The sequence below is a fragment of the Castor canadensis genome, chromosome 6, assembly GCF_047511655.1.
Source record: "Castor canadensis chromosome 6, mCasCan1.hap1v2, whole genome shotgun sequence".
Classification (NCBI taxonomy): Eukaryota; Metazoa; Chordata; class Mammalia; order Rodentia; family Castoridae; genus Castor; species Castor canadensis.
Genome location: NC_133391.1, coordinates 7,466,798 through 7,478,095, shown reverse-complemented (window position 1 = coordinate 7,478,095; position 11,298 = coordinate 7,466,798).

Below are 11,298 nucleotides of genomic sequence, written 5' to 3'. Positions count from 1 at the left end.
GAAAAAGTCAAGTCAAAATGGATCAAACATCTAAATGTAAAACGTAAAATTTTGAAAGTACTAGAGGAAAACATAAGGGAAACTTTTCAACATGGATGGCATAGGTAGTAAATTCCTGAATAGGACTACTGAGTCCTAAACTTTCCTAAGCTTAGGAAATAAGAGCAAGAATTGACAAATGGGCAGAGTACGGTGACTCAAGCATGTAATCCTAGCTACTCAGGAGGTAGAGATTGGGAGAATCACAGTTTGAGGCCAGCATGGACAGAAAGTTCACTAGACCCCATCTCAACCAAGACTGGGCATGGTGTCACATGCCTGTCAATTCCATGACATGCAAAGGAGCACAAACAAGAGAATTGCGATTCAGACCGGCCCAGGCTTAAAGCAAGACCCTATCTCAAAAATAACCCTATCTCAAAAAAAGGGCCAATGGCATGGATCAACTGTTAGAGTGTCTGCATAGCAAGATAAGGCGCTGAATTCAACTCCCAGTACTGACAACAAAAAAAGAATTGGAATTGGAACAGATGGGATTATAGCAAATTGAAAAGCTTCATAGCAAAAGAAAAAACAGAGTGAAGAGACAGCTTACAGCAGATATGCATCCAATTGGATTAATATCTAGAATATATAAGGACTCAAAAATTGAACACCATCAAAGCAAATAATCCGATCCATTAATGGAACTGGACACTTTTTAAAAGAAGAAATACAAATGGCCAATAATACATGAAAAATTGTTCAGCATCTTTATCCAGCAGGGAAATGTGAATCAAAACTACTTAAGATTCCACCTCACTACCAGGTCTGAGAGGAGCAGCTGGGCTCTCAGGTCTGTTGTGCCCCCAGAAGGGACCAAGGTCTTCCTGTTCCCCAGTCACATTGGGTCCCATGTTACTGAACCTGTGAAATGGATGCTAGGAATGAGGGAATGGAGAAGGACCTGAGAAGAGCCTCAGTCTGACTTTGCAAACAAGGGATGGGTGGAGTTGTCGAAATTGAGGCTGCCCAGGACCCCCTTCCTAGGATGCCCCAGCTTCAGTCACCACATTTAATTTTCTACCAGGGAAAATTTAAAACCCTGGTAGCAAATACCCCCTACTTGATCTTGCTATTTATTGCTATAATTTGTTGACCTCAAAAACACTGTACTTGGGAGGTTAGCCTGGCCCAAAAAAACAAAAATTGCGTGTTCTCCCTCATAAGCAGACATTAAATCAAGGGCAAACACAACAAGGGGATTGGACTTTGATCACATGATAAAGTGAGAGCTCACAAGGGAGGGATGAGGATAGGTAAAACACCTAAAAAACTAGATGGCATTTGTTGCCCTCAATGCAGAGAAACTAAAGCAGATACTTTAAAGCAAGTGAGGTCAATAGGAGAAGGGGACCAGGAACTAGAGAAAAGGTCAGTTCAAGAAGAATTAACTTAGACGGTAACACACATGCACAGGAAATCAATGTGAGTCAACTCCCTGTATAGTTATCCTTATCTCAACTAGGAAAAACCCTTGGTCCTTCCTGTTACTGCTTCTACTCTCTCTTCAACAAAATTAGAGATAAGGGCAAAATAGTTTCTGCCTGGTCGCGAGGGTGTAGAGGGGGAGAGGGATGGGATGGGGAGAGGAGGGAGTATGGTAAGGAGTGGGGGAAGGGGAGAGAAATGACCCAAACATTGTATACTAATATGAATAAAATAAAAATGAAAAAAAATACTGTACTTGGGGCAGGGATTCTCCCCAGGGTCCTCCCTGCCACTGGTGGGACCCATAGGGCCAAAGTGCTGAGGAGAGCCTTTCTGTACCCCACCCACTATTTGCTTCCCCCTGCACCCCATTTGGCCCATTCTCAAATACCTCAAGGGGGAGTAGAAGGGATGGGCTTATGGCTGTTTTGTTCAATTGTAATTGGAAGAGGAATCATGTCCTATTTATACCCTTCCCAAAGAGGGGAAGGGACGCCAGGATCAAACCCCTGTACTGGCCACCATCATTGTCACCTATCACATTGAGTTCACTTGTCTGGAGAGGTTAGATAAATCCAGGTCAGAGTTGCAGGTATTGGCCTCAGTGTCAAAGAAAAATGACTGACCGACAGTGGACTTCTCCATTCAGAAACGTGCAGTGTTAATGTACACTAATGAGAAACTAGTATTTTATGGTCTTTTCATTAAAATCTTGTTTGAAAGCTTAAAAAAGAAGATTCCACCTCACCCTAGTCAGAATGGCTATCCTCAAGAAAAAACAATAAGTGCTGGCAAGGACACAGACAGAAGGGGAAGGAACTCTCATCCACTGTGATGGGAATGTGAACTAATTCAGCCACATGGAAATCAGAGATTTAAAATGTTTAAGACGGTGTCTGATTCAGGCTTGTCATGTTACATTAAAATCTTGCTAAGGTTTGAAGTATTAAAACATTTAACAGAATTTAAGATTCATCATACTTGTGTATTGATTTGAGAGACCTGGGGAGTTCTGGTTTGTCCACTCTGAAACTCAGGTTGAAATCTGATTCCCATTGTAATGGTGTTGCAGTGGCAGGGCCTTTAAGAGGCGATTATGTCATTAAGAGGGATTGATACCTTCCTGGAGGGCCTGAAGTAGCAACCACCAGAGCAGGCTGTTTCAGATCAGAGCTAACCCTCATGGTTCACCTCTTCTACAAGCACCCACTTTCCCTTCTGCTTTCTGCAATGCTAAGCAGGTGCCATTGCTGTGCAGCCCAGGCTAACCTCAAACTTGAGATCCTCCTGCCTCCACCTTCCAGTGCTGGGATTACAGGTGTGCACCACCATGCCCAGCTTGAAACTCCATTTCTGTTGTAACAGAAGTTTTTAAACACACATTTACTAGATTGTGGACTTTGGTAAGTACTGGAAAAGGTTTCATTTGTTAATCAGACAACTTAAGTCCTTAAATAGGAAATACAGTATTATAATACAATACAATATAATACAATTTTATAAATGAATTGAAAATGTTTGAAGGAATTTAATTAGCCATGTATGGAAAATGCATTACACCCTAAGCAAAGGCTCCCATAAAAGCAATTATTTTTGCTTCTGTTTCTGGCCAAGATGGGGTAACAGGATTAGATTTCTACCTGATCACTGTACCCTCTCTTCAGTAACCATATAACCATACAAAAGACTTGCAAAAATAGTTTTTTGACACACAGGATATCAGACACCAAAGGACAGCGATTCCTGAGATGGCAAGCAATTGAGACCACCCTACAATCACCCCAGGTTATTGGCTTGAAAGAGTTTCCAGGAAGCAGTGAAGGGATGTAAAAAACAGATGGAGCCAAGCAGACCTCCTGAGTTGAGGAGATGCTGGTGACAAGAATCTTGGGAGACCAAAGCTGCTAGATTTCAGAGGACAGAATCACTGCATCAGAGTGAGGTACAGGAGCTCCTGGAAACAAGAAGTGGATTATCCTTGAGCATTACCCACAGGACTGATCAGTGCCTGTTTATGATGGAAATACCAGTAGTCAAGGAGATAACCACAGGAAAAGATTAGACGGAACTCTCACACCAGTCCAAACAGTGCTAATCCCATTAGCCAAACAGGAGAAACTCAAAGTTCATAAGCATTGGATAAAGTAGTTGGGACAGTTTTGCTTCAATAATGGGAAATACAGCTCCAGGCAAGCATATTGCTGGACCCAACTAAGGACTTTAGATCAAGGGCAAATACAGCGAGGTGATTGGACTTTGGTCACATGATAAGGCGAGAGCACACAAGGGAGGTGTGAGGATAGGTAAGAATCCCAAAAACATGATAGTATTTGATGTCCTCAATGCAAAGGAACTAATACAAAACCTTTAAAGTGACAGGGGCCAATAGGAGAAGGGGACCAGGAACTAGAGAAAAGGTCAGTTCATGAAGAATCAACTTAGAATGTAACACATATGTACATGGAAGCAATGCTAGGAATCTCCCTGTATAACTATCCTTATCTCAACTAGCAAAAATGATTTGTCCTTCTCATTATTGTTTATACTTTCTCTTCAACAAAATCAGAGATAAGGGCAGAACAGTTTCTTCCTGGTAGCAAGGGGATAGTGAGGGAGATGGAGGTGGCATGGGGAGGGGAAAGGGATGGGAAAAGGGGTAGAGGTGAGAAATGACCCAAACCTTGTATGCACGTATGAATAAACAACAACAACAAAAAGAAATCATAAAACAAGACCTGGAAGAATCAAACTGTTTCCAAGTAACTTAAATGCATTCCAGAACAAGGATCAGCATGGTTTTTTTTGTTTTGTTTTTTGGGTTTTTGCATTTTGTTCTTGTTGATGTTTTGGCAGTACAGGGGTTTAAACTCAGATCCTCTGGCTTGTTAGGCAATTGGTGTAGAACTTGGGCCATGTCCCTAACCATTTTTACTTTAGTTTTTTGGTGATACTGTCTTGTGCTCTTGCAAGATGGATAGATCAATGGATAGATAGATATAGATATATACTTATATAGATATAGATACATAGTTTACATCTATCTATCTTCTATCTATCTATCTATCTATCTATCTATCTATCTATGATAACTAGAGTCCCTGAAAGGAAGGAGATAAAGAGGGAACCAAAAATAAGTGAAGAAATAATGGTCCCAAATTTTCAAGCTCAATGAAAAAATGTGAGTACACAGATTCAAGAAGTTTGACAAACTCCAAACACAAAAAGGAAAAACATGGGGAAAGGTGTCAAGATGTTCAGATTAAATTAAAAGGGAATTTTGTCAGGCACTGCTTGCTCACACCTGTAATCCTAGCTACTTAGGAGGCTGAGATCAGGAGGATCATAGATCCAGGCTAGCTCTTGGAAAATAGTTCTTCATGAGATCCCATTTCAAAAATAACCAGAGAAAAATTGACTGAGGTGTGGCTCAAGCAGTGGAGTACCTGCTTTGCAAGTGTGAGGCCCTGGGTTCAAACCCCAAACCTACAACAAAAGGGAGGGAAAGAATTTTATGAACAACTTCATTCAGTACATTTGACAGCTTAGATTAAGTGAACAACTTCCCTGAAAGACAAATGACAAAAGCTTACTTGAGATGACATAGATTTCTTCAATAGCCCTATATTCATTTTAAATAGATTGAAATCATAGTTTTCAAACCTTCTCACAGAGTAAATGCCAAGCCAAATATCATCACAAGTGAATTCTCCCAGATAGTTAAGGAAAGAATAATATTAATTTGTACAAACTCTTCCAAAAACTGAAGAAGAGGAAATGCTTCTCACCTTATTCTAGGAGGCCAGCATATACTTTTCTATGAAAACCAGAGAAAAACATTGCAAGAAAGAAACACAGGCCAATATCCCTTATGAACCTAGAGGCAAAAATTCCAAACATAGTTTTTGTAACTAGATTGAACAATGCATTGAAAGGATAACGCACCACGACCCAGTGAGATTTATTCTAGGAACGTAGTATTTGTTTAGCACTGAAAAATCAATCCATGTGCCAGGTGCCAGTGGCTCATGCCTGTAATCCCAGCTACTTGTGAGGCTGAGGATCACAGATAGAGACCCCACAGGGAAAATAGTTCTTGAGAACCTATTTCCAAAATAGCCAGAGCAAAATGGACTGGAGGTGTGGCTCAAGTGGTAGAGTGTCTGCTTTGTGACAGAGCCTGCTTTGCAAGTATGAAGCCCTGAGTTTAAACCCCAGTCCCAACACACACACACAAATTCAATCAGTGAGCCCCATGTGGTGGCACGCTAATCCCAGCACTCAGGAGGAGAACCTTGAACTTTCCAGACTTTGGAACAGTGTGACAACATGTAACTATTATTTCAGCCACCCAGGTTATAAGACTTTATTAAAGTAACCCCAGGCAATTAACACATCATTAGACAACACCCCAAACTCACGGCCTTGGCCTCCAAGGCTTCCATCTTCCTTTTAGCAATGCCTCCCTCACTGACTACCCTTCCTCCACCCTGGAATGATGCAAACTAATCGAATTTTTATTATTTTTCAATAGTGAAAAATTACACTAAAATGTAAATACTAATAAACTTACATTATTATAAAATTATTATGATTAATGATTAATGTTACTAATTTAAAATGATTATAAAATCATTTAAAATCCAATAGCCCATGAACAGATAAGATTGCTTAGGAACAGACTATAAACATGATTCAAACAGCCTAGCATGTATTAAAAAGAGGTAGAGACGTGACATCGTAGCTGAAAGTCTTAATTTTCTATCAATTGAGGCTTTCTACAGTTGTTCGCTTAGAGCTGGATTCAAAAGTGTAATAATTATGATGAGTGTGAAACGGGGATTGTCTGGGGGGGATCAGTGGGAAGGGAGAGGGGCAGTGAAGAGGGTAGAAGTACATTATCTATAATATAGTATGTATTATATATGACATATATGTATATATGTACAGGAAAGTACCATAATGAAACCCACTAACACTGTTTGAAGAAGAAGGATTAAAGGAATGTAAGGCGATGAACTTACTCAAAGTACATTGCACACATCTACAGGATGATCACAAAATAAACCCCCTTGTGCTATTTATGTATGCTAACAAAAAAAGTAAAAACAATAAATAAATAAATAAACTGAAAAAGCAACAAGGGCTGGGAGCAGAGTTCATTTAGTAGAACATTGCTTACCAAGCTCAAGTTCCTATGTTCAAACCCCAGCACCACCAAAACTACAACCAAAAAATTGATGAAAAATGTATAAGTATTGTGAAAAATGCTATTACATATATGTGTACATATTATATACAATATATTGAATCTATATTTACATTTATGGAAGTTAAAATACAAAATTATTAAAAGTCGCTTAATTTTTAAAAAGTGTAAAAATTATGGTAGCACTGAAAACTGTTTTAGAAATTTTAAATTATGTACTATTTTCTTGACACAACATATTCCCAGGTTAAAATGTTGAAAAAAATGGTTAAAGAAATGTTACAAAAAAAAAAACCAGTAAACAAAAAAACCCTATACTAATCCCCCATTCTGAAATATAGACCAAAAAATGCTTAAAGAAACACTAAAATGTTTCAATCACATCCCATGGTGTACGCACAACAGTTGGAGAAATAAACTATGATTAGGAAGGTATGTTTTGATCAATTTTTTTAAAACAAAATAAACAGATGGGTTTTTTTGAGGGCTAGGGATTGAACCCAGGGACTCATGGGTGCTAAACATGTGCTGTACCCCTGAGCCCTCCAGCTTTTGATTGCCTAGCTGCTGAGCATCCTTCTGGCAAAACCCTGTGCTTAGAAGATCTCTCGTTTGGTTTCATGCTCTTCTATTGGAGTTCTTAATAATCTTTGAATAAAAGGCCCTGCAGGTTCAAATTTCATAGAGCCCTGCAAATAATAGTCAATGCCGCCTAGAGCCAGGTGAGAGGCCTAAGTCCGTCATCATCTTGCTACTGGTAGTTTCCTGAAGTCTCTTGGTTGATGAGATGTTAGTGGCTGGGTTGGGGATGAGGAGGAAAAGCATGTGGTGGTGGCTAAGTGTGCCTGATGGCTGCCAGAACCAGTTGTCCTTATGGCCTAGGCCAGGCAACAGAGCTTCCTAGAACCAGCCCATCCCATCCCTGCCTGTTCCTGGCTCTTTAGGTAAACTGTAGCAATTAGAGGAGTCCAAATGTTCACAGTTAGCATCTTCCCCCACACTTCCCAGCAGACCTGATCCCACTATTGACCCATGAGTTGTGGGAAGAGGATGAAGTGCTAAGGAAGCTTTAGCTTTGTGGTAGTGGGGGATGGGGGACTGAGGTGAGAGAAGAGGCCAGGCCTTGGACAGGGCTGGAAGCTGAAACCATCAGTCACAATGAACAGTCAATGTCATAGTCTCCACTATGTTTTCTTGTTGGTTGTCATCTGATTGTTTTTATTAGTGTCAAAATTAAGGATGAAAAAAACCCACAACTAACTATGTAGCCACTATTTTGTGGGGTTTGTATCACCCTTAATTTTGATCAAGTACAGAGAAATACATTATCCGAGTTAAAGATGGAAGAGTTCATTTAGATCTCAGGTTGAGGCCCAGCAGACAAGGCAGCTGGCTCCTCACTGGAGGGCATGGAGGGGATGATTTGGGAAGAGAAGGAGGCAAGAGCTGCTGGGTCCACCCACTACCTCCTTCCCTCTCACTTTTTTCTGACTAATAGCAATTACTTTTTAGACAAAGGCCATGGGCTGGGGCTATCACTCTGTAGTAGAGCACTTACCTAGCATGAGGGAGGCCCTGGATTAGATCCCCAGAATCAAATAAATAAATGAAGTAAATAAATAAATTCCTTTCTCCTACCTGTGGGTTCTCCTCTCATTCCTTTCTGTTACAATTTCAGGACCTCAGAAATTGACCGTATTTGGACATAGTTTTGGTTTTGGTTTTGTTTTTTGAGACAGTCTCACTATGTAATTCAGGCTGGCCTCAAACTCTTGATCCTTAGCATCCTGGGTGCTGGGATTACAGATGTGTGCCACCATGCCTGCTTTCTACTACTTTGTTTTAAGCATATTTTATGATAAAATTCTGTGTCAAATTTGTATTTTGTTCCAAAATATAACTTGTTGATTTATTCCTTTTTAGTGTTTTTAATTTTCATAAAACTAGCTTGAAACAATAGGCCCAGAAGAAGCCAAACTCAGCCTGAACCATGATGGGACACAAGTAAGTGTTTAATATGGATTGCTGGACCTGATGTTAGGGAGGGGAGGGCCCTGGATCTCACTTGCCTATCTCAGTGCTTTCAACCATATTCTCACACCTTGGTCCAGAGTGGAGCCTGGTGCACTGGCACCTGATCCCATCCCAGGAGACTCCATTCTGGCAGATATTAAACAGATAGTGACATTGTTCTCCTGTGAAGCCTCTGGGGCAAACACAGACATCTCCTATCTATTGCTCTCCATTAGAGCAGGTCCCTGAAAGAGACAGCTAGTCAACCACACATACTTGATCAGCATATTACAGTTTCAAATGTGTTTTCAAAGACATTGTCTACTTTGAACTGTCAAGACACCCTGGAGTACACAGGGTAGTTAGTGTCATCCCCACTTCACACAGGAGATGAGACATGGACAGAGGCTAAGAGGCCTGTCCAAGGGTCCAAGTAGAAGAAGACTTGACCCAGTCTTGGAGTCCAATATGCTTTACTTCAGCCCAGAAATATGAGGAGTGTTGGAATTACAGTATACACCACCAGCAGCCCACCCTGGCTGGACATATAGTCTTTGCAGGTGATCAAGTTAGACTGAGGTCATTCAGCATAGGCCTTAATCCAATATGAGTGGTGTCCTTATAAAATGGAGAAATTTGAACACAGACACAAACATGTACACAAGGGAGCATGTCACAGGAAGGAGAAGACAGAGATTGGGGTGATGTATCTACAAGACAATAAGTACAGCAATTGCCAGCAGCCAGCAGAGGTTGGGAAAATGGCATGTGACAGACCCTCCCCTGCCACCTTCAGAGGAGTCATGGTGCTGTTGAGCCCTGGGACCTAAGCTTCTAGGCAGAACTGTGACATGATAAATTTCCATTGCTGTAAGATGCCCAGGTCATTCCAGACCATCCAACAGCCCCAAAGGTGGGATGGTGGTAGGAACAAGGGGTGGGTAGAATGCCTGGGACATGAGGATGAGGAAGGGCAGCAGGATACACGTTGTGGACAGGTGACTGCACCCCAGGCCTTTGTCATATTCATGTTGGGTGTGGAGAGCAGAAGGCACTTGCCAAAGCTTTACAGGGCAGGGCCAGCCCAGAGGACACTGTGTTTCATTTATATGCTATATACCCAGTTATATGGGAAGGTGACAGGTCATCGTCCAGGAAGGCCTGGGCTGAGGTCACTAAATTCTTTCTCCAGGCCTACACCCTTTTCTGTTATCCCCAGTTCAATGGCTTTAAGAACAGGTGGGGCTCTGGGTCCCTGGAGAGAGGACACGAAAGGATCAGATGCTACTCAATACTGGCTAGGGCCCCAGAGGCCAGCTAATGCCAGACACAAACATGGTAGAGGAAGGGTAGAGGACTTCAGAATCCTGCTAAGCAGGAGAGGAAAGTCTGAAAACCCCCATTTTACAGAAGAGTAGACTCAGGTTAAAGATAAATGAGTCACAGTAAGTGAGAAAAGGTCAAGAGAAAGCAAGGAAGACTTGGAGAGATCAAAAGATCAAGAAAGAGAGAACCCAGAATAAGAGAAAGGAGAATTAGAGGAAAAAGAACATATAGTGGTAGAGGGATGAGTGGGAGTAAGGAAAGATTTTCCATACTGAGGCCCTACAGTGGCTCTAATGCCCCCATAAGAGGCCTCTGGTAGGACAGATGCCGGTGGCTCACACCTGTAATCCTAGTTACTCAAGAGGCAGAGATCAGGAGGATCACAGTTTGAAACCAGCCCAGGCAAATAGTTTACTAGATCCTTTCTCAAATAGAAAAAAGAAATGAAAAAAAACAAGGAAAACAATCACAAAAAAAAAAAAAAAGGAACTGGTGGAGTGGCTCTGGTTATGGGCCCTGAGAAACCCCAGCACAGCAACAACAGCAAAAAATTAGAGGCCCCCTGGTCAAGGGTTATGTTCAGCTGTACTCCTCTCCTTCCCTACCCTGTTTCCTTACAGAAGAGCTAGAAGAAGCTGTGGCCTGGAGTCCAGGAGCCCCTACTTTTCCTGGGAAAGTAAGCTCAGGGCAGAGCCAAGTGCAAGGCAGGCTTGCTGAGATGACACCTGTAAGGCTGGGCAAGAGAACTCCCCTTCTGTCCACAAGCTCCACTCCCACCCTTTTTGTGGCACAGGGGTTTGAACTTAGAGCTTTGTGCCTGCAAAGCAGCTCCACTGCCTGAGTCATACCTCCAGGGTGTTTTGCTCTGGTAATTGTGGAGATGGGGTCTCACAAAGAACTATTTGCCGGGGACTGGCCTTTAACTCAATCCTTCTGATCTCAGCCTCCCAGGGAGCTAGGATTACAAGCATGAGCCTCTGACACCTGGCCAAGTCCTCTTTCTTTCCACTCAGGCCCTCCCAGAGTGATATTTTGGTGGGAAGGAATGCTGAGACCGGGGGTTTAGTTTCTGCCTTGGTTCCCCTCCCTCCTTTTCTGGAGGTGGAGGGAGCCTTTAAGGGTCTGGCCAAGACCCACTGTCATTTCCCACTGCCCTGAGCCTGGTCTCCATGGCCAAGAGTACCAAAACAACTAAGATGAAAAGATTGTTAATGGTCCCAAGCCTTGACTAAGGACAGAGAGGAACAAAATGGCCCCATGGCACACAGCTTGTTTCTGGTAGG